This window comes from Cibotium barometz, chromosome 29 (genome assembly GCF_041138505.1).
Source record: "Cibotium barometz isolate CiBa-2024 chromosome 29, ASM4113850v1, whole genome shotgun sequence".
Lineage (NCBI taxonomy): Eukaryota > Viridiplantae > Streptophyta > Polypodiopsida > Cyatheales > Cibotiaceae > Cibotium > Cibotium barometz.
In genome coordinates this window covers 4719619-4747158 of record NC_141074.1, presented here as the reverse complement: position 1 = coordinate 4747158, position 27540 = coordinate 4719619, and the positions used below count along the sequence as shown (strand labels likewise).

Here is a 27540-nt window from a genome sequence, read left to right as displayed (position 1 = left end):
TTTTTGACAAAGCTTTTTTATACATGAATAAATTTCTTATGTGTGAAACATCAAGATGAGTTTAGAAGTAGTTAGTTTTCTTATGTTCAGAACGAAGGTTTCAAACTGGCCAAAGACAACCATTGGGGACAAAAGAAGAGCGTCGTACTCACACAAATTTATTGACACATGGCGCGTGATGATTATTTATGATCAGAAATGGCAGTGGTATTTTACGTGCACATTATCACATGCGTTCAAGGGGTATCTGAATTTTTCATGAGTAAAATGAATCCCTTTTCTTTATGGACTTACGATTTTTTTTTTCAAATGTGATTAAAAAAACCCCTTATGTAACTGTATTTTTTAAATTTACCTATTGTAACCCCTTCATTTGAACTCACATGGTATACTTATATATTTTTAGGTGAACCCCACAGGCCTTGATTGCACCCCAATCATTTGGAGTCCCGTGGTTGGATTAGTGGTTGTTGGTGAAGACTCTCTAAATCCTCTATAAGGAGATTCCTTGATTAGATGGTCAAATCTACATTTTACACAACTCAATCTTAGGTGTGTACTGACTTGAGTATTTTGTGAGTTTATTACTGTAAGATTCCTCCCCAGCCTCTCAAGATGTCCAGCATCTTCCCCCTATAATCAATTCCCTCTTCAGAAATATAAAAGATCTTCTCTGCCTATTTTGACATAGAGAGAGAAAATATTCTATAGAGAGAATATTCAGATTTTGAATATTTTTAGATAGAAAAATTTCTCATCTTATTAAAATGGATTCCCCCGAAACAGAAATTCAAAAAGAACTTTCCAATGTGCAATTGGAATTAATTGGAAATGGGTATAAAGGACCTTAGCCTAAGGGTCTAGATTTTCAAAAAAATTTGGATTATGGTCCAATTAACATTCCTGTGGGCCAATAGGATCAATCCATGTGTGGGGAGGAGATAAATCCAATTTGTAAAAGAAGATACCCAAAAATGAGTAAATGCTCACATAAGATGAAGAGTTGACTATGTACAAGGTTTATTAGTAAGAAACTATGAGTAATATAAAAAATATGAGATATTTTAGGTATCCAAAAATGAGTAAATGCTCACATAAGATGAAGAGTTGAATAAGGACAAGGCTAATAGTTAAAAAGAGAAGATATTTAGAAGTAAATACTCACATAAGATGAAGAGTTGAATAAGGACAAGGCTAATAGTTAAAAAGGGGAGATATTTAGAAGTAATGATGCATTTTTGACACCTCTTCATGGGGATTTCTCCCTCATGAATGAGGCACCTACTTCACATGTGCAATTGAGTTTTAAATCTTCAAAAATTGAGATATTTCATCTCTCCTCTCTCCTACTTCAAGTCTAGTTACAAAAAGTTAGCTCAACTGACCTAAAAATGGTCAAAAATTGACCAAACTGAATTAGAAAACTCTAGAATCCGTTTGTTTGGTTAGGAGCTCACTTTTTCCTATAAATAGAGGCCTTCCCCTTTGTTGAAACTCAATAATGTTTTATGCACTGTTACTCTACTCCTCCCAAGCCAAGAACTGTGAATTTATTAATAATTCACTAGTTTTTGACATTTTTCTCTTCCAAAGATTGGTGGCCACTCTTGTCCAAACAAGAGTTGAACCCTCAAACCATCAAGCCAAAGGAAAGCTATCAAAGTCATGAGTAACTTGGTGATTCTTCTATTTTTTAAAACTTATTTTTATGGTTTTAAATGGTTTTTATGCTTTATGTCTTCTCTAAAAATGTTATGCCTCATTACAAAAAGGCATTTCCCTCTCTTCTCTAGCAAAACCAACCATTCTCTATCCTAGGTGAATGGTTAATGATGATTAATGTCAAGTTTTTATAATGTTTATCTTAATTAAATGAAAAAATATTTACTTTAGGATAATTTCAATACTCTTGGTGCACTTTTAATTATTCTTAAAGACTTAAAAAATTTAAAAAATGGTCAGCCATACAAAGGAGGTTATGGTGAAATTTTTAGAAATTAGTGAGAAAAATTCATCTTTTATTATCCTAAAAGAGTAATCCTTACGGTTTCTATATTCTAAAGTATCATTTTCATGCATAAAAGATGCATTTTGATTATATGCATAAAAGATTATTATTTTAATATAAAAGTGTTATTTTTATCATAATTGAATTTCATGCATAGAGGTATGCATAAAAGATTATTATTTTAATATAAAAGTGTTACTTTTATCATATTTGATTTTCATGCATAGAGATATGTATAAAAGATTATTATTTTAATATAAAAATATTACTTTTATCATATTGATTTTCATGCATAGAGGTATGCATAAAAGATTATTATTTTAATATAAAAGTGTTACTTTTATCATATTTGGATTTCATACATAGAGGTATACATAACAGATAATTATTTTAATATAAAAGTGTTACTTTTATCATATTTGGATTTCATGCCTGCATAGAGGTATACATAAAAGATTAATATTTTAATATAAAAGTGTTGCTTTTATCATATTTGGATTTCATGCATAGAGGTATGCATAAAAGATTATTATTTTAATATAAAAGTGTTACTTTTATCATATTTGATTTTATGCATAGAGGTATGCATTAAAGATTATTATTTTAATATAAAAGTGTTATTTTTATCATAATTAAATTTCATGCATAGAGGTATGCATGAAAGATTATTATTTTAATGTAAAAGTGTTACTTTTATCATATTTGGATTTCATGTATAGAGATATATATAAAAGATTATTATTTTAATGTAAAAGAGTTACTTTTATCATATTTGGATTTCATGCATAGAGGTATGCATAAAAGATTATTATTTTAATATAAAAGTATTACTTTTATCATATTTGGATTTCATGCATAGAGGTATGCATAAAAGATTATTATTTTAATATAAGAGTGTTACTTTTATCATATTGGATTTCATGCATAGAGGTATGCATAAAACATTATTATTTTAATGTAAAAGTGTTATTTTTATCATAATTGAATTTCATGCATAGAGGTATGCATAAAAGATTATTATTTTAATGTAAAAGTGTTACTTTTATCATATTTGGATTTCATGCATAGAGATATGCATAAAATATTATTATTTTAATGTAAAAGTGTTACTTTTATCATATTTGGATTTCATGCATAGAGGTATGCATAAAAGATTATTATTTTAATATAAAAGTGTTACTTTTATCATATTTGATTTTTATGCATAAATGGGTGCATAAAAGATATTTTTTTATTCTAAAAGTGTGATTTTCATCATAATTGGATTTTATGCATAAATTAGATGCATAAGAGAAATTCTTTTATTCTAAAAGTGTAATTCCTACTAAATTGGATCTATGCATAGAAAGATGCATAAAGAAATCTATTTTAGTTCAAAAAATTTATTTTCATCTATTTTGATTTTATGCATAGGAAGATGCATTAAAGAATTGATTTTTAATTCAAAAGTGTCATTCTCATTTAAATTGAATTTATGCATAGGAAGATGCATAAAAGATTGATTTTTATTTCGAAAGTGTTATTCTCCTTAAAATGGAATTTATGCATAAATAGATGCGTAAAAAAATCTTATATCAAATATAAGAATTCTCTTGTATCCTATAAATAGATATTAGAATGTGATAAGATGCGTATGAGAAGTGATAGGATGTGATAAGATGCATATGAAAAGTGATAGGATGTGATAAGATGTGTATGAGATGTGATAGGATGTGATAAGAGGTGTATGAGATGTGATAAGATGTGCTAAGATGAGTTAGGATGTGATAAGATGTGTATGGGATGAGGTAAGAAGTGTATCTGATGGGATAAGATGTATATGGGTCGTGATAGGGCAAGAATGGATGTGAATGTGGATGTGGATGTTCCAAGGAGATATGGATGTATGGATGAGATGTGGATGTATGGATGTGGATGTGGATGTATGATGTGGATGTGTATGTATGGATGTATGGATGTGGATGTGTATGTATGGATGTGAATGCGGATATGGATGTGGATGTATGAATGTAGATGTGGATGTGGATGTATGAATGTGGATGTGTATGTATGGATGTGATGTGAATGTGGATGTGTATGTATGAATGTGAATGTGAATGTGGATGTGAATGTGGATGTGGATGTGGATGTATGATGTGGATGTGTATGTATGGATGTATGAATGTGGATGTGTATGTATGGAAATGAATGTGGATGTGAATGTGGATGTATGAATGTAGATGTGGATGTGGATGTATGAATGTGGAAGTGTATGTATGGATGTGAATGTGGATGTGGATGTGGATGTGTATGTATGGATGTGGATGTGGATGTATGGATGTGGATAAGGATGTGTATGTATGAATGCAGATATGGGATTAGATGTATGATGTGGAGGTACGAACATGGATGTGTATGTAGAATAATGAATGTGAATGTGTATGTGAAATAATGTGTCGTCAATATGAGTGAATGGATGAGAATGAGTACATATATGAATGGATTAGATGTATGATGTGGAGGTACGAACATGGATGTGTATGTAGAATAATGAATGTGAATGTGTATGTGAAATAATGTGTCGTCAATATGAGTGAATGGATGAGAATGAGTACACATATGAATGGAATGAGGAATAAGTAATGTGGATTGAGGAGGGATATTGTGGAAAGAAGAGAGTTCGATATAGAAGCTGTATTTTGTGTCCTGTTTGTAAATGACTGTTTTATGTTAAGAATGCTGGGGAAGCATTTTGACCGTCTTGTGGATTAAGGTCATGGAGACCTAACTGATAAAGTTGCAACTGTTGACGGAGAGTCAATGGAGGACGTCTCGCGTAGCAAGGTCGACCGAGGTCTTGACCAGCCTTGGTTCGATTTAAATGGTGAGCTTCCAGTATGGTGGATGAGGGACCAAGGAAGCGGCCTATGAGTGAAGCGCTAGGTCACCTGCGAAGGATCCTGGAGGGTGCTGACCATACGGTGCTCGGGCTCTGGGTCGCCGACGTGCATCGTAGAAGATATTGGAACAAGGAGTAAGAGTTGTTTTCTGAAACCGGGCATGGATCTGGTTGATTGACCTTGCTGGCTCAACGGATGAGTCCATGGCTCTCTTATATGGATCTGTTGATTGATCTTGCTGATCTTCAACGAGGATTCTATCTTGATTTTTATATATGAAAATATTGTCGGGTACTATGAGCTAGGAACTATTGAAAAGGCCCCTGAGTGAATAGGTGGTGAGCGTTCGGGTTGCCAATGATGCCATAAGTGCACCGATGAATGTATGATTGGAAATATGGATTCAACCGGAGATTTTGGGGATTGTCATTAGTGACATAATGGTTTCCTTAAAGAATTATTTTAAAGTTAGTTGATGCATGAGAAAAAGGCAATTTCATATTGGGTGTGTAAGTGGTGTGACTAGTTTTATGTTTGTATGAAATTCCGGCTAGGGGGCCTGGGAACTCTTTTCCCTGGTACCCGGGACAAAACCTAACCAACTTCCTAATTGGATTCCATCACTACAGTGGTTGGGCGGTTGGCTAACCCATGGGACTGGGATGGGGTTAGGTGGACTGATGGATCCGTAAATCGAGACTCAAATCCTGTTACTACGATAGATAAAGTAAATCCCGGATAGTAATTGTTCTATGGATAGGAATCAACGGCTGTGCCTCTTGATGGGAAAAAAAGCGTTGATCCCAATGATCCAAGTGCAAGTTTCTTCCTTGATCTGATCGAGTATCTTTATAGGTACAGTCGGATCAGCTTGATCAGTAATAGTTTTGATTACGTTAGAGTAAAGAGTTATCCTGGTGGAATCACCCGTGCTTTCCGGGTAAAGGAAGTTTTTCCGGGTTTGGTTTTGGAAAAATCGACGGATTAGTCTCTTGTCCGGATATCCGTGGGCAAGGCCCGTGTATGGGACCCTGTCCGCGCAGATGTACTACTTCCGCTGCTAGCACCCGAATCCGCCGTTGTGCAGTGGGGGATAGGGATTTCACAATTACATTGACTTTGTGAGGGCACTCAGCCACATGGTGAGGTCATTCGTAGTGATAGCATTGTAGTTGTGGGGATCTCCTTATATAGCATTAATTTCCTTGCCCTTCCATTTCATTGTAGTCTGGAACATTGGCACTAGTGTTTTCCCTTGCATTTAAAAAAACTCAGGGGCTACCTCCCAAATGTCATTTAACTCCCCTATGCTTTGCCAACATTCCTGTGCATATTTTCTTTTTTATGGCAACTCTTGAATGATCATATGTTTAATTGACATTATGTGAGGTTCTGCTGGTTGTGGTGGTAGGACAGGTGGCAGTATAGGCACTTTGGGTACTCTATACATTGTCCTTTCCTAGTTTTGCACATATGATAAATTTTTCCCTAGAGCATACCCTTGCCCAAGTTGTGTAGGTAAAGCTAAGTATTGTCGTGTAGAAGGAAACTAAGGTACTTGAGATACATGTAGTTGTTTTTTCTGATGTGGGTACCTACACATACTTGTATCATGGTTCCCAAGTTGCATACAATGCATGCAATACATCAATGGGTGAGGCATCAATTGAGGACACTTAATTCTCGTGTGATTTTGTCGACATATTTAGCACCATACCAACTCACATTGGGGATATAGATGTTGGTTCATGGGTATATCCTTCACGTCCTTTAGCTTTATCTTATCTCGAAGCACACTGATTAACTCATCTAAGGTCATCGTCTTTCCCAAGTTGTCATGCTTGTTTGGCTCACAAATGTGACATACCTATCATAGGTGAAAGATTTAGCATAATTAGTTTGTGGTAACCCAAGCATGTTATCCTCCAATTCGATGGCTAATTTGCAACAATCATCAGGCGATGTTGGCTTAGCCTAGCCATGCATCATTCACCCCATCCATTGGGCCTATGTTCATGTCACAACATAATACCTCATTATTATCATGTAAAGGATCAACTTCGTAAATCTACGTTGTTGTTCATGTGCTCGGAGGGAGGGGGGAGTCACTCTATTAACCCCCTATGTAGCACGTGCATTCAAGGGGTATTAAAAAAACCCCTACTTTTACAAATTTTTTCATTTTAAAAACACTACTTCTATAACACTTTTTACAATAAAAGTACCCCTTTGGTACCGAGATTTTCACCATTTCAGTTAAAATCCCCTTATGTATGTAAATTTTCTATAACTCCACAAGAGAAAAAAACCCCTTCTATTGAACTCACGTGCTACCTTACATATTTATTAGTGACCCCCCCACCCCGCCACCCCCCCGGCGGTAAAGTTCATGTCACAACGTAATGTCTCATTATTTCCACATACCATGATCAGCTTCATAAATCTGCAAGTTGCAACTATTGTTGGATTGTGTATTCTCTTTTCTAAGCTCTAATCCACAGCAAAGCTACTGCCTTTGTTTCTACAATGTGCCAAAGACTCGTGAATGGAAGAAAGGAAAGTTACAACATATATGTGAATATTGTTTATTGCTCACCTTGAAAGTTTCTCTTCTTTGGCATATATGTTGGGTTTAACATACCATGTCACTATCCTCTAATCACTAGATTATTACCTTCTCACCCCCCCAATGTTAACTCACGTACCCATAATGTCAATAAATGTTTTGATTCTCATCCACATTGGACTCTCCCAATAACCCTCTCGACCCCCAAGGAGATAGTTCCAAGTCCTCTCAATGTTGTGCATCTATTATAGAATGTTCTATTAACATGAAGATATCATCTATATAGTTAATCGTTTGTTGAAGCCAAAGCTCACGTGCAAATAATTATTGGAGATCACTTCATCAATCAACGTGCCATCTCGATAAGGATATATCCAAGAAACCATGGGTGCCATATACAATTAGAGCTCAACATCTAGAATGACACATGATTATGTTCATGGCAAGAGAAGACACCTTATGGGAAAATGTAGCCAAAAATTCAAGGTTAGCCAAAAACCACCCTTGGTTATAGGATTTATTAGAAGTATACTTGGTCACCTACATTATTGTGCACAACTATAAGAGATGAAAATAGAAGCATCATGTTCATACAGGCGGAGCGTATGTAAGTAGCCTGTGATGGTGTGAACCTCCCACTAACTGATGCAGTTTGGACTTGAGGATGACCTCTATTGTGTCTCAAGGAAAAGGACAGAGTAAAGTAATTGACAGAACATTCATTGATGATCTCAATTTCACTTGCATCCTTAATAGTGATGTGATGAGTAGATGGGTTACAAGATATGAGGATGCAAAGACAAAAAGGCAAGCAGAAAGAGCTCTCTTTCGAAGGAAACATGGCTCTCGTAAGGCGTACCCTAAGCATCTAGCAACACTTCCGAATGAAATCCATGTTGATTGGTTGCATGAGGAAATGGAGAGAGCAGAGAGCGACGAGGGGTTGCATATCACGGCGGAAGAATGGGAGTATGCAACGAGGATGCATGTTAAAGGTACATAGAACTAATGTTTTGCATTAGTTGTAAGTGATTTACTTTTAATATTTATTCACATTGCTTACACAAATATTGCTTCTATTTTGGTCCAGTGCACTATGTTCAATGCTATATGGTGTGAAGGCAAGCATTTTCGAACACAAAGAATTGATGAAAAGAGGAATACACAAGATTGCGGTGTCATTAGTAGCTTTGAGGGAGCTAATGGAGCTAATGGAAAAATGCATGATTATTGTGGCACAATCCAAGACATATTTAGGCTTGACATTCGTCGCTTCTTTGTGTATGTTTTGGATGTCAAATGGAAAATGAACGTGGTGGAAAAAGGGCCTAATGCAACGATAAAACGCCATGCAAGTGGCTATGTAACTATTGACTCTACAAAGTTTTGGCAAACAAAGAAAGATAGGCTCGTATTGCCACAACAATGTGAGCAGGTATGCATTTTCTTACTAATATGTTTCATGTACATATATATCTAAGCTCGCGTATCCCTTGACTTTTGATATGCTAATTAATTACTGCAGTATGTGTATTTGAGTAGGTTATCTATCTGCCAATGGTGCATGACATTAAATGGTGGTACGTCATCCCTATTGCACCACGTTCCAAAGTGATGTATAATACATTCATTGATATGGAGCATATGGAGGATGTAACAAGCCGCAATGAAGATGATGTCGAACATGCCAATGAAGATGTTGTGATCGATGATCAAGCAATAAGAGATGATCATGATAATGAGGATGAGCGTGCCATTTCTCATGATCATGAGAATGACCCTACCATTGAGGATGATGGTGATGTTGATGAGGATGATCAGGACATCGATACCATTATCAATGGACAGAATATCGATAGTGGAATAAATTTAATCGTAGCCTTACAAATAGCCTTACAAATTGATCAAATGGATATTGATGTTGATCGTTTGGCGGGTGGTTGCAAGATGAGGGTACTCACTTTCGTTCACTCTCTCTAAAATTGGGACATCCATGCATCTCGGGCAGAGTACCTCGATCGTGATAGTGCCGCGAATCAAAAGACGACACGTGCCTCCCGAGCCTAAATCGACATATCTCGATCGAGATGCCAACTAATGCCACGCTAGCAGGTCCGGGTTTCCAGGCGTCATCCATGTCACCAATACATGTCACCGCCACCACAATATCTCAATCGAGATATCTATGCCACTCGGATCCACATCAGGGCCACGCTGTATCCCCGTAGGCATATTTGACTAGCACATCTCCATTGTCCACGTATCTCGAACGAGAAATGTACATCCAATCGCGACCATTCATTGTTCGAGGTAATCGGATACAATCTCCACCGTCCCCATATCTCGATCGAGATACTGAGTTCAAATCTCAGCCGTCCAAATATCTCGATCGAGATACAGAGATTCAATCTGCACCGTCCGAATATCTCGATCGAGATACGTAGATGCAATATCCACCGTCCAATTATCTCGATCGAGATACTGAAACGCAATCTATACCGTCCATTCACATACACTGGAAGATGCGATCTCGACCGTTTAAATATCTCGATCGAGGTATATAATGAATCTTGACCGTCGAGATACCTTGTCGTGGTAATGCCTTTAAATCGTGGCCGTCCATTTACCTCGAACGAGATAGTAATATCAAATCTCAACCGTCGATCCTTCCCCAACCCTAGAATTAGGTGTGTATCTTGGTCGTATGTTGCACTAACCCTAATATCCAGAGCGTTAATCTTGCAAACCCTAAATTGCATGATGTTACCGAACCTCGATCGAGGTTATAAAACCGGAAAACTTTTTTTTTTGCCTCATTTTCACAAGTCGTTTTCACTCTCTTGCTCTCTTGATTTGGATTAGTATTAGTGAGCCCATTAGCTTTGTTTTTAGCTTCATTAGTGCTACTTAGCACTAAGCATTAGACCCTTCACATTAGACCCTTCACATTGGACCCTTCACATTTGGCTTAGGTTTTAGCATGGAGGGCCACGAGGAGGGCCGCTCATCTATTGCGGACCTCATCACGGAGATAGACCGCGAGTTAGCGGCTATCCGTAGGAGTGCTAGAGACACTCCGTCTACATTACATATCGTGGCAGACTTGGAGGCGATGCTTGCGTCCCTTCGTAGCCTTCACGATATTGTTTATGTAGATGAGTGGATAGCCCACCATCGCGCTGCTCCTGTGTCACATGGCCTGACATATCGTCAGGTCTGTGATCTTGCTCCTATTAGGGATGCGGCTTTCTTAGATCTTTTCCTCGATAGTCGTGGGATGAGGCCCAGGGCGGGCAAGCCCCTCACTATTTCGCGGTGTTCGCATCCTCGTATGGCGGCACATATCTATAGTCGATATGTTGCCGCATATGGGAGGATGCCGAACAACCGCCAGATTCCCATATACTTCGCAAAGCAGTTATATGCGGAGTTTGTCTTAGGGGAGGAGGTCGATTACACCAGCCATCGTCCGGGTGGTGGTGCTGGCCGAGGCCGTCTCCAGGACCAGGGTAGGCGGCCTCCACCAGCCCTTCGTGTAGCACCTACCACAGATCCTTCATTTGTGCCATTGTCGACAGTAGAGGCTCTTGGCACGCAGGTCGGCATTGACGTACGAAGTACCACGGAGAGCATCCAGCACGTGGTGCGCCTATTCTCACGATCTATACCGACGACAGATGTGGAGGTATTTACATATATATTACGTCTTAAGTTTTTTTGGTCATTTATCTTCATGTTTATATGTACTTTTCTATATTTTTACATGAGCAGCATGGTTGATTGTGTCACGCAGGTCCCCACACCTACCACTCAGAGGCTCACTCAGGAGAGTTGGTAGAGGCGAGAGCAGAGATTGACCGCCTCCGAGCTGCATTACAGATGGCAGAGGCAGCTACTCCAGAGGCACAGCATCTGAGAGAGTCCGACATCCAGCAGGTAGGTTTCTCTTGCACGTAAAAGAGTTATAATTAAGGTCCTAAGTTATAAATTTCTTTAAGTAATACCTAATGAGAGACTAATCAAATATTTTAATGCTTTACTTTTTTGCGTAGGCTCGGACCGAGGTAGAGAGCTCCAGAGCTGAGGCACAGCATCATCAGATTATGGAGCAGATTCCCCAGCACAGGGCAGAGCAGCTGATGCTGCATGTTCGAGAGTGTCGTAGATCATCGGACGTGACGGTGCCTTACCTACCGTTATATCCACGGCCTGTCTCACAGAGGTTTTTCGACGACCTCTCCCGCAGGATGCACCACCCTTTCTACGTGATGCGTGCTGCTGTTTATGTATCGAGGACATTGATAGTACAGGAGGATATGCCCTAGGATGTGGACATATTTTCCACTTGTCTTGCATCACCCAGGAGCTCGTCCGGTTCTCAGCATGCCCATCCTGCCGTGCACGCGTTGACCTAGCGACGTACAGGGTATTGGGCATCGATGATCTTCACCCAGGCCTTGTACGAGTAGATGCCAGGATTGGCAGGCCTGTCGACTTTACATCAGCTATGGACTTGGGACTCGACGCCTTCGACGATAGAGCCCAGGAGCCTGAGGTGCCTCCTGAGATAGAGTGGATCTCACATGAGTTCGACGCTTACCAGAGAGTCCTACATGAGAGCCAGGTGACAGCATATGAGCGTGTGGGTGGTGCTGGCCCTAGTGGCACAGCGGGTGATGGTGCTAGCAGCAGTGCTGCTTCTCATGAGTAGCGTGTCCTTACAGCAGAGGAGCTTACACGAGCAGAGTGGCAGACACGCACCATTGCAGATTATAGATTTTGGGTTTACAGACAGAGGCGTCTTGCATTAGCACGGCGTAGAGAGAGAGAGAGGGCCATAGCAGCTTTTGGGACTCGTGAGCTCCCGAGTACACCGGCACCAGCTCACGATCCTGCCTTTGAGGCAGACCTCCCCGTAGACATTCGACGACCCCCGCAGCCGGCACAGCCTCCTCGACGTGCACAGAAGCCTCGACGCGCACGTCGACCGGCAGTTAGAGATGATGATTTTGATTGGGTTGCTGTTGATAGTGACTAAACTCAGACTAGCTGGGTTAGCTCACTTACATTGTACTTAGATTTTTGGGCAGTGACTAACCTCAGACTAGCTGGGGTAGCTCATTTTCATTCTGATGTACTTATTTGATGTTTATATCATTATGAGTTTTCTCATTATTGAGTATCATTACATTTTAGTTGATGTTCTTGATTTTATTATATTTTTTAACACTTTGGCTATCATATTGTTTGTTGAAAATCTCCATGCCATCGTACCCAAACATGCTCTGATGGGGACCAAACTTTGCAAGCATGGGGAGGGGACCCACCCCCACATGCTTGCAAAGTTTGGTCACAATTAGAGCATGTTTGGATTGGCAATTGGCGCCCAGTGTGGGTTTTTCAAGTCTCTTGGTGCTTAAGAGGCCATGGAAAATCCGGGCCTTCCCCATACCATCGTACCCAAACATGCTCCGATGGGGACCAAACTTTGCAAGCATGTGGGGGTGGGTCCCCCCCACATGCTTGCAAAGTTTGGTCCCCATCAGAGCATGTTTGGATTGGCAATTGGCGCCCAGTGCGGGTTTTTCAAGTCTCTTGGTGCTTAAGAGGCCATGGAAAATCCGGGCCTTCCCCATACCATCGTACCCAAACATGCTCCGATGGGGACCAAACTTTGCAAGCATGTGGGGGTGGGTCCCCCCCACATGCTTGCAAAGTTTGGTCACAATCAGAGCAAGTTTGGATTGGCAATTAGCGCCCAGTGCGGGTTTTTCAAGTCTCTTGGTGCTTAAGAGGCCATGGAAAATCTGGGCCTTCCCCATACCATCGTACCCAAACATGCTCTAATGGGGACCAAACTTTGCAAGAATGGGGAGGGGACCCACCCCCACATGCTTGCAAAGTTTGGTCACAATTAGAGCATGTTTGGATTGGCAACTAGCACCCAGTGCGGGTTTTTCAAGTCTCTTGGTTCTTAAGAGGCCATGGAAAATCCGGGCCTTCCTCATACCATCGTACCCAAACATGCTCCGATGGGGACCAAACTTTGCAAGCATGTGGGGGTGGGTACCCCCCACATGCTTGCAAAGTTTGGTCACAATCAGAGCATGTTTGGATTGGCAATTAGCGCCCAGTGCGGGTTTTTCAAGTCTCTTGGTGCTTAAGAGGCCATGGAAAATCCGGGCCTTCCCCATACCATCGTACCCAAACATGCTCCGATAGGAACCAAACTTTGCAAGCATGTGGGGGTGGGTCCCCCCCACATGCTTGCAAAGTTTGGTCCCCATCGGAGCATGTTTGGATTGGCAATTAGCGCCCAGTGCGGGTTCTTCAAGTCTCTTGGTGCTTAAGAGGCCATGGAAAATCCGGGCCTTCCCCATACCATCGTACCCAAACATGCTCCGATGGGGACCAAACTTTGCAAGCATGTGGGGGTGGGTCCCCCCCACATGCTTGCAAAGTTTGGTCACAATCAGATCATGTTTGGATTGGCAATTAGCGCCCAGTGCGGGTTTTTCAAGTCTCTTGGTTCTTAAGAGGCCGTGGAAAATCCGGGCCTTCCCCATACCATCGTACCCAAACATGCTCCGATGGGGACCAAACTTTGCAAGCATGTGGGGGTGGGTCCCCCCCACATGCTTGCAAAGTTTGGTCACAATCAGAGCATGTTTGGATTGGCAATTAGCGCCCAGTGTGGGTTTTTTAAGTCTCTTGGTGCTTAAGAGGCCATGGAAAATCCGGGCCTTCCCCATACCATCGTACCCAAACATGCTCCGATGGGGACCAAACTTTGCAAGCATGTGGGGGTGGGTCCCCCCCACATGCTTGCAAAGTTTGGTCCCCATCGGAGCATGTTTGGATTGGCAATTAGCGCCCAGTGCGGGTTTTTCAAGTGTCTTGGTGCTTAAGAGGCCATGGAAAATCCGGGCCTTCCCCATACCATCGTACCCAAACATGCTCCGATGGGGACCAAACTTTGCAAGCATGTGGGGGTGGGTCTCCCCCACATGCTTGCAGAGTTTGGTCACAATCAGAGCATGTTTGGATTGGCAATTGGCGCCCAGTGCGGGTTTTTCAAGTCTCTTGGTGCTTAAAAGGCCATGGAAAATCCGGGCCTTCCCCATACCATCATACCCAAACATGCTCCGATGGGGACCAAACTTTGCAAGCATGTGGGGGTGGGTCCCCCCCACATTCTTGCAAAGTTTGATCCCCATCGGAGCATGTTTGGATTGGCAATTAGCGCCCAGTGCGGGTTTTTCAAGTCTCTTGGTGCTTAAGAGGCCATGGAAAATCCGGGCCTTCCCCATACCATCGTACCCGAACATGCTCCGATGGGGACCAAACTTCGCAAGCATGTGGGGGTGGGTCCCCCCCACATGCTTGCAAAGTTTGGTCACAATCAGAACATGTTTGGATTGGCAATTAGCGCCCAGTGCAGGTTTTTTAACTTTGCAAGCATGTGGGGGTGGGTCCCCCCCACATGCTTGCAAAGTTTGGTCACAATCAGAGCATGTTTGGATTGGCAATTAGCGTCCAGTGCGGGTTTTTCAAGTCTCTTGGTTCTTAAGAGGCCATGGAAAATCCGGGCCTTCCCCATACCATTGTACCCAAACATGCTCCGATGGGGACCAAACTTTGCAAGCATGTGGGGGTGGATCCCCCCCACATGCTTGCAAAGTTTGGTCACAATCAGAGCATGTTTGGATTGGCAATTAGCGCCCAGTGCGGGTTTTTCAAGTCTCTTGGTTCTTAAGAGGCCATGGAAAATCCGGGCCTTCCTCATACCATCGTACCCAAACATGCTCCGATGGGGACCAAACTTTGCAAGCATGTGGGGGTGGGTCCCCTCCACATGCTTGCAAAGTTTGGTCACAATCAGAGCATGTTTGGATTGGCAATTGGCGCCCAGTGCGGGTTTTTCAAGTCTCTTGGTGCTTAAGAGGCCATGGAAAATCCGGGCCTTCCCCATACGATCGTACCCAAACATGCTCCGATGGGGACCAAACTTTGCAAGCATGTGGGGGTGGGTCCCCCCGACATGCTTGAAAATTTTGGTCCCCATCGGAGCATGTTTGGATTGGCAATTAGTGCCCAGTGCGGGTTTTTCAAGTCTCTTGGTGCTTAAGAGGCCATGGAAAATCCGGGCCTTTCCCATACCATCGTACCCAAACATGCTCCGTTGGGGACCAAACTTTGCAAGCATGTGGGGGTGGGTCCCCTCCACATGCTTGCAAAGTTTGGTCACAATCAGAGCATGTTTGGATTGGCAATTAGCGCCGAGTGCGGGTTTTTCAAGTCTCTTGGTTCTTAAGAGGCCATGGAAAATCCGGGCCTTCCCCATACCATCGTACCCAAACATGCTCCGATGGGGACCAAACTTTGCAAGCATGTGGGGGTGGGTCTCCCCCACATGCTTGCAAAGTTTGGTCACAATCAGAGCATGTTTGGATTGGCAATTAGCGCCCAGTGCGGGTTTTTCAAGTCTCTTGGTTCTTAAGAGGCCATGGAAAATCCGGGCCTTCCTCATACCATCGTACCCAAACATGCTCCGATGGGGACCAAACTTTGCAAGCATGTGGGGGTGGGTCCCCTCCACATGCTTGCAAAGTTTGGTCACAATCAGAGCATGTTTGGATTGGCAATTGGCGCCCAGTGTGGGTTTTTCAAGTCTCTTGGTGCTTAAGAGGCCATGGAAAATCCGGGCCTTCCCCATACCATCGTACCCAAACATGCTCCGATGGGGACCAAACTTTGCAAGCATGTGGGGGTGGGTCTCTCCCACATGCTTGCAAAGTTTGGTCCCCATCGGAGCATGTTTGGATTGGCAATTAGCGCCCAGTGCGGGTTTTTCAAGTCTCTTGGTGCTTAAGAGGCCATGGAAAATCCGGGCCTTCCCCATACCATCGTACCCAAAAATGCTCCGATGGGGACCAAACTTTGCAAGCATGTGGGAGTGGGTCCCCCCCACATGCTTGCAAAGTTTGGTCATAATCAGAGCATGTTTGGATTGGCAATTAGCGCCCAGTGCGGGTTTTTCAAGTCTCTTGGTTCTTAAAAGGCCATGGAAAATCCGTGCCTTCCCCATACCATCGTACCCAAACATGCTCCGATGGGGACCAAACTTTGCAAGCATGTGGGGGTGGGTCCCCCCCACATGCTTGCAAAGTTTGCTCACAATCAGAGCATGTTTGGATTGGCAATTAGCGCCCAGTGCGGGTTTTTCAAGTCTCTTGGTTCTTAAGAGGCCATGGAAAATCCGGGCCTTCCCCATACCATCGTACCCAAACATGCTCCGATGGGGACCAAACTTTGCAATCATGTGGGGGTGGGTCCCCCCCACATGCTTGCAAAGTTTGGTCACAATGAGAGCATGTTTGGATTGGCAATTGGCGCCTAGTGCCGGTTTTTCAAGTCTCTTGGTTCTTACGAGGCCATGGAAAATCCGGGCCTTCCCCATACCATCGTACCCAAACATGCTGTGATTGTGACCAAACTTTGCAAGCATGTGGGGGGGACCCACCCCCACATGCTTACAAAGTTTGGTCCCCATCGGAGCATGTTTGGGTACGATGGTATGGGGAAGGCCCGGATTTTCCATGGCCTCTTAAGCACCAAGAGACTTGAAAAACCCGCACTGGGTGCTAATTGCCAATCCAAACATGCTCCGATGGGGACCAAACTTTGCAAGCATGTGGGGGGGATCCACCCCCACATGCTTGCAAAGTTTGGTCCCCATTGGAGCCGTTTTGGGTATGATGGTATGGGGAAGGCCCGGATTTTCCATGGCCTCTTAAGCACCAAGAGACTTGAAAAACCCGCACTGGGCACCAATTGCCAATCCAAACATGCTCTGATTGTGACGAAACTTTGCAAGCATGTGGGGGGGACCCACCCCCACATGCTTGCAAAGTTTGGTCCCCATCGGAGCATGTTTGGGTACGATGGTATGAGGAAGGCCCGGATTTTCCATGGCCTCTTAAGAACCAAGAGACTTGAAAAACCCGCACTGGGCGCTAATTGCCAATCCAAACATGCTCTAATTGTGACCAAACTTTGCAAGCATGTGGGGGTGGGTCCCCTTCCCATGCCTGCAAAGTTTGGTCCCTATCAAAGCATGTTTGGGTACGATGGTATGGGGAAGGCCCGGATTTTCCATGGCCTCTTAAGCACCAAGAGACTTGAAAAACCCGCACTGGGCGCCAATTGCCAGTCCAAACATGCTTCGATGGGGACCAGACTTTGCAAGCATGTGGGGGGGACCCACCCCCACATGCTTGCAAAGTTTGGTCATCATCGGAGCATGTTTGGGTACGATGGTATGGGGAGATTTTTAACAAACAATATGATAGCCAAAGTGTTAAAAAATATAATAAAATCAAGAACATCAACTAAAATGTAATGATACTCAATAATGAGAAAACTCATAATGATATAAACATCAAATAAGTACATCAGAATGAAAATGAGCTACCCCAGCTAGTCTGAGGTTAGTCACTGCCCAAAAATCTAAGTACAATGTAAGTGAGCTAACCCAGCTAGTCTGAGTTTAGTCACTATGAAGATAGAGATCTAGTCAGCAGCACCCTCTCTAGCTCTCAACTGCTCTAGAATGCTCTCATGGTCATCCACTCGAAGCCAAAAACGAGGGTGAGAACTGTGTTTTCGGCTCTATACTTGAACAAGAGTGAGCCTGGTAGCAACCACTAGATAAGAGAACTGAAATGCCTCTAACTCCCACTTCCACTGCTGGAACTCAAGACTCCGATGAAGTCGAATCTGCTGGTAGAACCGGCCTGCCACAATCATGCTATGGGCGTCATAAGAAAACCCATGATCATCCACTGTATTCCTGGTCAAGCATGCACTTTGGCCTAGTGCAACTCATCAGATAGTAGTCTACTCCCTCGCTATTTCCCTCACTGGCAATAACAGCAAATACATCACCCTCCTGTAGCAAATCTGTCAGGTCATCATAACTGACCATGAACGCAGGACCTGTGTGCTCATCATCAGACACCACTGGGATGTGAAGGATGCTCGGGGGAGAGGAATGTCTCTATCCATGCATCTGCCCATCCTCTCGAGGCACAATGTGACCAATCGCCATCCATACATGCTCCACAGAAGCATGCAAACCGTCGTGTGTAAATCGTGGGGGCCACCATGCATGTGCTCCTGATGGAATGTAAGCCCAAGGTGCCAGGTACTGTGTCACAATCATGGGAGGCTCTACGGTCAATCGTGCCACCATCCACATGCCAAAAAAATCTCCTGACAATCCGAGCATCACGTTTGGGGTACGATGATGCTGCACTCCCACACAAATGTTGGGAGCACCACTCGACTACGTGGCCCGCATCTCTGAACCGCTGAGCATCCTGTCGCAGCTGATGACGCCTCAAGGCACGTTTCACACACGCGCCTGCACCATCATGCTCACCCTTCCCGTGACCAGTCTCAAAGAATGACCAAATCACTGGGATACTAGACTGCACATGCCACCTATAAATCCATAAAAGATAGTCTTAGTTATTGTTTTCTTTAAGATGTTCTAGTGAACTTAGTTTAATTGTAAATGTAAGAAAGCCATAAGTAAAACCTGTAGAGCCAATAGAATTGACGTGATGACTTGAACTGTGCGCCACAACCATCCGACCAAACCCATCGCTGGACATGTCTGATCCCACAATCTCCTAAAAAATCGTCATGGAGACGAAAACAGTGTTGCACAAAATGTGCATCATGTGAACGATCATCACTGATATAGAAATGATACTCTCGAATAATGACACGGGTCTCGGGGGTACTCGCTATCCCATCTACATGAGCCTCTGCATGTCGATAGCTAATGTGGACCAAAATAGCAACCTGGTGAGGTAAGCAATACATACGTTTAGGACACAAAAAATCAATTAAGTAATGTAGCTCAAACATAAAACAAATATTACAAAATATAACCATTACCTGCTCTGAGAAGTAATACTCAGATTGTATCTCCTGAAAAGGTGTGAAAGTGTAGTTCTCTGCAAAATCAATCACAGAGACGACCACACCAATAGGAAACTCTGCTAGGCATGCTCGGAACTGACGATCCTGCCACTTGGCACAATGACTGTGCCGTATGTAGGGGTAGATCTGCTCCCTAAATGTGGCTGTGAAGTGACAACGTGGTGTATGTTTGTCCACGAGCTGCAACTTCCTGGACTGTCCACCACTCTGGAGCTGGTGTGTCACATACTCATAACGTTGCCATGCCACTATCTCTTGGTCACTTGCATCAAGGTCTACCATCTGTAGATATACAAGTGAACCACATGATGTGCAATTGCTCTCCACACAAGGCATCCTATGGAACTGGGCATCCTCCGTGCGTGCACACAAAAGAGAGTGGATGAAATCACGTGGACTACGAGGCAACTCTCTATGCCCACTAAGAGAATGGAACACATCATAAAAAAGTTTGAACTCAACATGGTAGCGACAACAACATGTGTCACGCTGACGTGAGTACCTCACAAACCAAGGCTTACACCCCTCAAATGACCTTTGCCCAATTGTAAGCTCTGTGGATACGAAGCCACAAACTGAGAATACAACTCAGTTTGGGACATTTCAAGAAAGCAAGCACCGTGCTCAATGAACACTCCTCTTGTCACTCTCTTACGCAAAGCTTTCTTGAAAACTGGCGATGCACGACAATTCTCCTCCCAAAAACTTTCTATCAAGGTTCTAGTGGTTTCATCTAGTAGGCGATCATGCCTAGCTACACGACCACTACTCGCCCACATAGCACCAACCTCATTGGCATCTAAACTTTGTCGCCTAATAGACCCAACTCTAAGTGCGTGTGGTGCTATGGAAAGGATGCGAGATGTGGCACTAACCTTTCCCTTCATTTGGGAGCTACTTATGGCTGCCACAATAGCCCGTCGAGCAGCCAAAGCGTCTGCAGAGTTCCTCTTCTTGTTAACTATATAGGAATGACGAACACTTTGTAGCACCGCCATGCCAGCTCTCCTCTCTCTTCGACCTCCAATGTCGGAAAGTGCCCTGCAGTTGGCCATGTTGGGCAGATCAATCAAAGCATCAAGCACACATGCATGTGATGAAGACGTGAGGTCTTTGAAATAGGATTGGAAGATTGCATGGGCACGACGATGTGCCCCTGACTTTGATAGTTCTTTCCTATCCACACGAAGGGCGCCCAAAGGAGGGGGGTGGGTTCTTGTAGAAGAGAGGACTCAAGAAGGGCGGGTTCATGTGGATTATCTAAACTAAGGGGTAGTGGGGGGGAAGAGGGCGAAGGGAGAGGAAGTGGAAGAGGAGGAGCAAGGCTTGGATCATCGCCAACGGAAGGTGTTGCTCGTTGACATGCTCTCCACTCTCTCTTTCTCTCACGAGCTACCCTTCTCCTCTCCTCCTCTTGAACTTGGTGGATGGGGGGGAGTCTAGTCCTATCACGTTTCCGACTCCTACGACTTTGAGAACCCATTCTCAAGGAAGCTAAGAGAGAAAATATTATAAAGGCTCAATGATGGGATAGTACTACAGATAAGTGTGGGATAGTACTAGAGATGTGTGATTATATAGGAAAAATAGGTTATCCACTTCAAATCTCACTGGATTTCCTATCTAAGATTGATTGGATAACTAAGATAAACATAAAGATAATTAAAGATAAACTATTATCCGCTTAAAAATTAATATTATTTATAATATTTATTAACAAGTCTAAATATTTATCATTACCAGATATATAAATATATCTTTAAAGAAATCTTTTATTTTATAATTATATAACTGCTTTTTTTAAATAAAGTATTTTTTTTAAATTTTATTCAAAGGTTTATTCTACATAAAAAATTTTCAAGAAATATAAAAAAAAAATTTATTTTTTTTAAAAATTAATAATATGATCTTTAATAATATTTTTTTTGATCTAATCCCAAAATATAATCCTTTAAAATTAGTGATTTTAAATTCTTTTATTTAATAAGTTACATATATTTTATTATTTAAATTTCTATATTCTATTTCTCTAAATTACTAAATTAACTTTTCCAAAAATATGTTTTTGAAAAAAGAGGGGAGGTGGGAAGGAGATGCCACGTGTCACAAGCGTGCATGACACGTGGCATTCTCTTGACATGTGGCACTATTATGGTTGATGTGGCAATTCCATGATGTGGCATGCCATGTCACCATGTGCGAGGTGGCATGCAAAGGTGGCAAGATGATGTGGCATTAATGATGACTAGGATGATGAGGTGGGGAGTCAACTAGGTTGACCATGTTGACATGGAGGGTGGAGGTGGCAAGCTGAGGTGGCAAGCTGCTTATGTGGATCCTCTCGATGCTCACGTGGACATAAAGTGGCATGCATATATAAGGTTTGGGCCTACCCAAGCCTCACACATGGAATGAAACCTAAGCTGTGAAGTTTACCAAGCCTAGATTTCCAAACCTAACTAGGATTGGTTTTAGACTTGAAAAGGGGAGAGTGGACACAATATGGGAATTTTCACTTGGGAGGATTGAAAATGGACCTTCCCATACTCAAATCAAGCCAAATTTTTTTTAATAAATTCATGCCAACAAGAGTATTGATCCCTTGAGTTTTTAGATTGAAAGATTAAATATTTAATTTTCTAGAATTAAATTACTATTGATTTAATGGGCCTCTAACAGTCATAATAAATTTTCCAAAGTAAATCTACAAAAGTCAAACCGTTAGATTTGTAATTTTATCTTATACCCACATTATACTAATCTTTCCCAATCTAATCATCACTAGATCCATACAATTTGAGCATTTTAAATGGTAGATGTGGTGGGAGGATAAAATAGTATGTTTTTTAACAATTCTAATATCTTTTAAATAATATAGAAAATAGTAGAACACATCAAAAATTACTCGATAAATCAAGTTAAGCTCTATGTTATTTGTATTTGTGACATGCAAAGTGGGAACATCGTATGAGTAATAATGTAAAAGTTATAGGCAATTTACTCACATTCACTATACCTGTCTAAACCTAGGACAGGGCCTGTATACAAACTTGGTTCCCAAAGAAAAGGGGATTTGCAATTATTGGATATTCGATCAGATTATAGTTTTAGGTGCCCAACTTTGCATATGATGTTTCATTAGAAGACCTTGAAGTGAAACTCCTTGGCTAACTATGAGAGATTGGCTATTCTTCTTGAAAAAATGCCTGTTTTTCAGCTAAAGCCAAGGGCGCCCACGACATGAAACTAGATAACCTCATCTTGCAACCACCCTGGCAAGGATGGATCTTATTGAAGATGAGATCGAACCCTATCGTTCTAAATTGATGACATTTCTATTGTATATGTTGTCTTTTAATTATCTCATGATTTATTTTTGAATATATTTCATTATTGTAAATGCATGTAGTGGAATTGTGTAATGATATATACTATAATGTACTATGAGATGGTTTAAAGAAAATAGTTTTTAATTTTGTAAAGGAATTTAGTTTTTCTAAATAAAGCGTGTATTGATGCGTGTATTCATGCATGTATAATTGCGTGTATATACACGCGCTTATACACGCGTTTTTGAATACGAATTTAGATGCTAATATATACGCACTGGTAGACACGTTACTTAAAGTTCAATACACGCGAATTTAGATGCCAATATACACGCGCTTGATACTATTCAAATACATGCGCGACCATACACGTGCCCGTAACTTATCGCGTGTATGGAACGCGTATATGGCAGCAGTGTCTTGTAGTGTGAGGCATAACAATTTTAGAGAAGACATAAAGCATAAAAACCATTTAAAACCATAAAAATAAGCTAAAAAATAGAATAATCACCAACTTACTAATGACTTTGATAGCTTTCCTATGGCTTGATGGTTTGAGGGTTCAACCCTTGTTTGGACAAGAGTGGCCACCAATCTTTGGAAAAGGAAATGTCAAAAACTAGTGAATTATTAATAAATTCATAGTTCTTGGCTTGGAAGGAGTAGAGTAACAGTGCATAAAACACTATTGAGTTTCAACAAAGGGGAAGGCCTCTATTTATAGGAAAAAGTGAGCTCCTAACCAAACAAACTGATTCTAGAATTTTCCAATTCAGTTTGGTCAATTTTTGACCATTTTTAGGTCAGTTGAGCTAACTTTTTGCAACTTGACCTGAAGTAGGAGAGAGGAGAGATGAAATATCTCAATTTTTGAAGATTTAAAACTCAATTGCACATGTGAAGTAGGTGCCTCATTCATGAGGGGAAAATCCCCATGCAGAGGTGTCAAAAATGCATCATTACTTCTAAATATCTCCCCTTTTTAACTATTAGCCTTGTCCTTATTCAACTCTTCATCTTATGTGAGTATTTACTTCTAAATATCTCCCCTTTTTAACTATTAGCCTTGTTCTTATTCAACTCTTCATCTTATGTGAGCATTTACTCATTTTTGGATACCCAAAATATCTCATATTTTTTATATTACTCATAGTTTCTTACTAATAAACCTTGTACATAGTCACATTAGGAAGTGAATGGGGTCTTCTTGGGCCCTTTAATTTGCCCTAGCCTAATCAAGGTGATTAAGGAATAGCCAAATGGGGAGTTGCCATGTGGACTAAAATGTTGGGTTTTTAAGAGAGGTGTAAGAGTGGTCAAAGGGTGCACTTTTTTTCCCAAAAAGGGGGAGGGATAATTTTACAATTTTCAGACCTCCATAACTTCTACATACAAGCTCCGATTTGAGCGGAGATTATAGATCCGTGATCTACGCATCAAGAGCTTTCCATAGATATGTTACATGATATGGTTTTATCTGCTAGATTTTAAATTTCATTTTTCCTCCCAAAATTCAAATTCGAATAAAGCAGCCGTTTTGATGCTTCTAATTAGAAAACGTTTCTTCTTAAGAGAAAAGGTTTGACTCCCTTAAACTGTCAAATAAAAGGGCCCAAGAAGCCTTCCATTGAGGTCCTAATGACTCTTCATCTTATGTGAGCATTTACTCATTTTTTGCTATCTTCTTTTACAAATTGGATTTATCTCCTCCCCACACATGGATTGATCCTATTGGCCCACAGGAACCTTAATTGGACTATAATCCAAATTTTTTTGAAAATCTAGACCCTTAGGCTAAGGTCCTTTATACCCATTTCCAATTAATTCCAATTGCACATTGGAAAGTTCTTTTTGAATTTCTGTTTCGGGGGAATTCATTTCAATAAGATGAGAAATTTTTCTATCTAAACATATTCAAAATCTTAATATTCTCTCTCTAGAATATTTTCTCTCTCTATGTCAAAACAGGCAGAGACAAGATCTTTTATATTTTTGAAGAGGGAATTGATTACAGGGGAAAGATGCTGGGGAGGAATCTTACATTCTCTCCCCCTTGAAAAATGCGAGATGCCCTCATCTCGCAATTTGAGAGTAACTCCGCAAGATGCACGAATATGAGACTAAGAGAAAATTTAATTAAGAGTAACCACCAAGAAAAGTCTCAAAGAGAGCAAGACTCAAGACAAGAACAAAGATTTCAACTTTATTCACTCTTGGAACATATACAGCAAGATAGAGGAACTTTGCGTGACGAGTGCTGATCAATGCAAGGATGCAACACAAAGATGCAAGCAGGAAAACAAGAGACTTGACATTCCTATTTAGGGCTCTATATAAAAAGTGGCTCATCTGAGAGCTTATGGACACATTGGGCTAAACTTATGCTTGAGCTCTCTTGAGACTAGCTCTCCCTCTTATTCATAGAGGTGCAAGCTCTTCTCTCTCCCCATCTACATTATTGTATGAGCAATGCTCTTCTAATTCCATGCAATGATATGAGGTTTTTCTCTCTTCTCATCTCTATTTCTCTAGTATGCATGCTTCTTTGTGGATGCTTGTGGATTCTCTATTAGGCTTTGTGTGGTAGTGGATTCAAGCTTAAGCTTATCCATAGCTTGTAGCTTATCCATGGGCAAGGCATTGCTTGAGTAGTGATTGAGAATGCATGTTTATTTCAAGTTCCATTAAGCTTCAAGGTTTGTGTGCATGCTAGGGAAGTAAGAGCTTGAGAATGAAGTATACTTTGAGCTTGTGTATGCATTAGCTTAGCTTTCTTCTTGTATTGGATGCATGATTGAGTGCGATGATGAGTGAATGAGTTATGGCAAGATTGAGCTTGTGTGTGTAAAGTCTATGTCAAGGTAGTGGTGTTCATAGCATTTTCTCCATTCGTGGATAAGCTTTCGTGCACCGGTACGGGTTGAATCCCTAGCTCCGAAAGGGATGCAAATCCCATTGGATTGAGCTACACACGGATCATACTACTCATGCTACAAGTGAGAGAGTCTTCCGTCTCTCCATTGGCACCGCTGCCGGGGAGAAGACTCAAAACCGGTTGAGAAGCTTGCATTACTACCACTATTTTTTTTTGTTTTTAGGTTTAGGGTTAGCATGAGTGTGGAATCTCGGAGCTAGTGATTAGAAGAGAAAAAAATAGATTAGTACTTACTTGTGCGGTTGAGATCTACTCCCGCTAATGTTTTCTCATTCATGTATATGCTTTCCATGGTTGTTTTCATTGTTGTGTTCATGTTTTGTTCATAGATTAGAAATGAAATTTGAATAATACATTAAGCTCATTGCATTATGTGTGAGCTTATTTATTACGCATTAAACTTGTGCTTAATGCAATATTACATAATGCATAATGCTCTACCCGCCGCAGCAGTGGAGGTGTGAAGCAGACGAAGGCGGCCGCAAGAAGGCTGGCCCGTGGTGGTGAAGGTGGCCAAAGCCAGCTACTACTGAGGAAGCAAAAAAGAAGGCTGTAATAGCCAACGTAGGAAGTGGGGTGAGCAGGCGACTACAGTGTTGCCGGCGGGAGAAAAAGAAGCTGACTGGCTGTTAGCTGCGAAGGCGGCGAGAGGTAGCTGTGACCTTGCTTGTAGTACTTGGTCGCCTCTGCCTCACCCGCAGCAAAGGAGGCATGAAGGAGACGTGAAGGTGAAGTGGCCGAAGGCCGGCAGCAAAAAGCTGACTGGTCGGCGGTTGCGAAGGCAGCAAGACAGGTGCTAAGGCGACTGCATCTGGGGCGACTTCAGCTGCTGGCGGCGAAGGAAGAGGGGCAGCGAAGGTGCTGAGGCGGCTGTAGCTGAGAAGTGGGCGGTGTGAAGGGCCGTGTAGTGGCAAAGGTCGGCTGGCAGAAGAAAGAGCAGGCTGTGGCTGACTGTAAGCAAGGAGGTGCGAAGGCCGGCAGCAAGAAGGCAAGAAAGAGAAAGAAGGTTGAGGCGGAGGAGGGCGCCTGGCCGCCGCCCCGCAGGCAGCCCACAGAGGCGGGCTTGAGAGCAACAGCAGGCAGAGAGCCCTTCTCGAGTGCAGGCTGTGTAGAAGAGGAGGAGAAGGGGCATGAAGGAGGTGAAGGGGCTGCAGGCGAAGGCGAAGGACGTGAAGGCGAGCGAAGCAGAATGGAGGCCGCACGATTCGAAGGATAAGGCGCCAGTATTTTTTTAAAAAAATTTTCTTGTTCTTTGCATTTTTTTAAAAAAAAATAAAAAGAAAAAAAAGAAATAAATAAAAAAAATTTTAAAAAAAAAGAGAAAAGAAAAGAAAAGAAAAGAAAAGAAAAGAAAAGAAAATCTGTAATTTATGTGTTTTATTTTGAGTCCATATTTTTTGCAAAATCTGCATTTTTTTAATTTTCTATAATTTCTTTTGCATAATTAGTGTAACTTGCTTTTTTTTAAATTTTTGTAATTTTGTGCATAATTAGTATTTTTGTGTAATTAGTAAAAAATAATAATAATTTAAAAAATAATAATAATAATAAAATAGATAGTTACACACATATTCATGTTAGTTGCATTTAGTGGTTAGATAGGGTTTAAATATATATATATATATACATAAATATATATATATATATACATAAATATATGTATATATATATATATAAAACCTTAAAATTTGACCTTATGCACTTGCGGTCGGGACGTCATATAGACACTGCCATAGGGCCTAGGGCACCTTCTAGAGAGTACCTACGCAGGAAAGTGGGACCCAATCGGTAGGAAATTTGGCAGATATTGC

The 27540-nt window shown here is 41.6% G+C and overlaps 1 protein-coding gene across 1 annotated transcript in view; it reads right to left on the bottom strand.

The window, feature by feature from the left end:
* The window catches only part of LOC147621758 (pleiotropic drug resistance protein TUR2-like), a 37570-nt gene that overhangs the window by 436 nt on the left and 9594 nt on the right, over positions 1-27540 (bottom strand). The window lies entirely within an intron of this gene.